The sequence below is a fragment of the Montipora foliosa genome, chromosome 7 (assembly GCF_036669935.1).
Source record: "Montipora foliosa isolate CH-2021 chromosome 7, ASM3666993v2, whole genome shotgun sequence".
NCBI classification, from domain to species: Eukaryota; Metazoa; Cnidaria; class Anthozoa; order Scleractinia; family Acroporidae; genus Montipora; species Montipora foliosa.
In genome coordinates this window covers 37,275,973-37,278,472 of record NC_090875.1, presented here as the reverse complement: position 1 = coordinate 37,278,472, position 2,500 = coordinate 37,275,973, and the positions used below count along the sequence as shown (strand labels likewise).

Here is a 2,500-nt window from a genome sequence, read left to right as displayed (position 1 = left end):
TAATAAAGTGGAGTGAATGAAAACAAATACCAAGTGAGCTTTCGTGCAAAAACATGATATCTTCACACATGAAAAGATTACTGTTGCTGTAGTTACATATGAAAATTGGCCTTTCAATGCCTTTTGTGAAATGATTTAGTATTTCATTGGTGTTTATATTATAATAAATAAAATGTTACATGGCTACTTGGAGATAAGAAATTCCTCTTCTCTTGTTGAAAAATATTTCACTTGTGTTGCTGCACTCACTCGTGAAATATTTTTCAACACTCGATGAGAAATGTCATATCTCTGCGCGGCCATGTACGTTGTAATATCCTCCTATATATTATGTAGTAATATTTGTAGCCACAATGTTTAAGCTGTGATTAAACTTTTGATTTTTTAGATGCCATCTCTCAAACTTTGCCTCCAACAAAAAGAAGAGGAAACAGATGGACAATGATACATATGAGCAGTACCAGCAGGAGCAGAAAAGAAGGCAAAGAACCAAAAGGGTGAGATTTCACTTGCCTACTGTTTCAAAAATTTAAAGTAGACAGGGTAAAATAATGGTTAATGATAACCATCGTATCATGTCTTCATCCTTTTTGGAGGGCAAGAGGTCAATTCATAATCACTGTTGATTTTTCTAAAATACCAGTAATGATTTGGTGCATACACAATGTAGTAAAAGTAGTTTTATGTACACCAGCAGCTTGCTTGAGAAGTATTTTACGTTACATTCGGATTCCTTAGAATCAGAAAAGTATGGCCAGAAAAAAAAATCGGTTTCAATGCACAGTATGATCCTTCAGTTTTTCAGTTTTGAGAATGCTTGTTGTACACCAGTATGTTACTAACCCTAACCCTAACCCTAAACAACACATGTAGTCATGATGGCTTTCACCACTAAGAACAATTCTCTCATACATTTCGTGTGGCTTTGTATTACCTCAGTCTTTATACAGACCAAAGTTTATTGACAAAATTTCTTTGTTCCACAGTAACTGGAGATGTTTGAAGCTCTGCATTCCTACCTGATTTCATCCAATGAATCAGATGAAGAGCAAGACACACTGGTTACAAGGCCTCTTGTCTGGAGAGCAGAGGAGGTATCCACTTTCCTTCATGGTTTGGACTTGTGCCGCAAAGAAAGACTGTCAAACCAGCAGAGGAGGCAGTGTGTAAACAGGAGGGTTGGCCCTCCCAGCAACAGAAGACATAAGGAAGTCCCAGAGAAACTTTTCTGGGCCATTAAGTTGTAAATATTTTTTCTAAAGTCTGTATTTTTATCAAGGATGATATTAGGTTGCTTTCAATTGGGAAATCCAGATTTAGATCTTAAAATCTGGATCTTTCGGATTTCCAATCCAACACAAAATAAAACAGATTTTTTCACGGATTTCAATTGTGGGAAATCATTGTCGGGATCAATTACTGAGATCTGTGACAAAATCTTTTTCAAATTTTGTGTTCGATTGGAAATCCGAAGATCCAGATTTTAAGATCAAAATCCGGATTTTGCAATCGAACGCACCCTCAGTCATCACTGTGACACTAATCAAACTAGGCTGCACCTATGAGTCCACAGCAAATTGAATTAATGGCGTTGTGTTGTGTTTACTACCTGGGACTGTGTAATAATTATACAATCCCACATAGAGACTAATATGTTTAGGCATTTTGGTACAGTACAATTATATTGAGGTTACACTGTTCTGTGCCTTTTTGTTCTTTTGTCATGCAGTTCACACATTCAAACATTTGGCTGACATCCTTGTTCATTTTTTTTACTTTCATGATAAAAATGATAAAATGTATATGCAGGGTACAGTATTTGTACCAGTGATATGAAAACATCTCCATATAATTTGTTACTTAATATCTTAAGCTAGCTTGCACCAAGAAAACACTATCATGTGTTAAAAGAGTGTAGCTATCAATTTGTATATAGTATAAATAAATGTTTTGGTATTGTTGTACATAATAGAAATAGGCAAGTGCCTGTTTGAGTCATTGATAATAAAACAGTGTAAGGTATACATGTATCTCATATTTTATTTCTGGGACATAATCAGGGAGGGAGTCAAGTCCTTCTGCCAACAACATTGAATCATTTGAATTTCATTGTGAAAGTAGAGTCACAGCTACGAACTCAGAGTAAATGAAAACGTAAATACAGCCAAATTTGTAAGCTACGCTACCCAACTGATTTTAAAGTGCATGTAAAATATCAGCGAAAAGGAGAAGCCGCAAATGCAGAAAAGGCAGGAAAGTAGGTGCATTTGTGTGACAACACCGCGTTTTCCCTCAAGGCAAACACCTTGGTTTTAAGCATTAACCAACTAGTGAACGCTGAAGAACAAGCGGTTTTTTGGCGTTCTCCGCGCATTCACTGTTCGCGAAAATGCAAGAAAACTCGCTGAAAACTCCACTGAAAGCGTTGTTTTGAAACTGGAAAACACCAGTAAACAATGGAAAACAACCTGTTTAGCGTGCGTTAACCGCCCGGTGAACA

At 36.5% G+C, this 2,500-nt stretch overlaps 1 protein-coding gene and 1 long non-coding RNA gene across 4 annotated transcripts in view; both read left to right on the top strand.

Moving 5' to 3' along the window:
• Nucleotides 1-2,024, top strand: part of LOC138009457 (uncharacterized) — an 8,685-nt gene extending 6,661 nt beyond the window's left edge. The window contains exons 3-4 of the long non-coding RNA XR_011124393.1: nt 389-497; nt 987-2,024. This is a non-coding gene — a long non-coding RNA (uncharacterized lncRNA). The remainder of the gene's footprint in view (nt 1-388; nt 498-986) is intronic.
• The window catches only part of LOC138009455 (uncharacterized), a 96,561-nt gene that overhangs the window by 29,368 nt on the left and 64,693 nt on the right, over nt 1-2,500 (top strand). The gene's annotated exons all lie outside the window — the stretch shown is intronic.